This window comes from Mastomys coucha, unplaced genomic scaffold (assembly GCF_008632895.1).
Source record: "Mastomys coucha isolate ucsf_1 unplaced genomic scaffold, UCSF_Mcou_1 pScaffold9, whole genome shotgun sequence".
Classification (NCBI taxonomy): Eukaryota; Metazoa; Chordata; class Mammalia; order Rodentia; family Muridae; genus Mastomys; species Mastomys coucha.
This window is the reverse complement of record NW_022196915.1, coordinates 64,922,832-64,923,055: the sequence shown is the minus strand read 5'-3', so window position 1 is coordinate 64,923,055 and position 224 is coordinate 64,922,832.

Genomic DNA, 224 nt, shown 5'->3' with positions numbered 1-224 from the left:
TTTTTTGAGACAGGGTTTCTCTGTGTAGCCCTGGATGTCCTGGAACTCACTCTGTAGACCAGGCTGGCTTCCAAGTGCTGGGATTAAAGTTGTGTGCCACCACTGCCCGGCACTGGAGTTATTATGATGTGCCTATTGTAGAAAAGGCCAGCAGCAGAGGATGTCTCCTCTGTACACCTGATGTACAACCTGCTCTCTCACTTAAGGGTTGTTCCCTCCCCCCC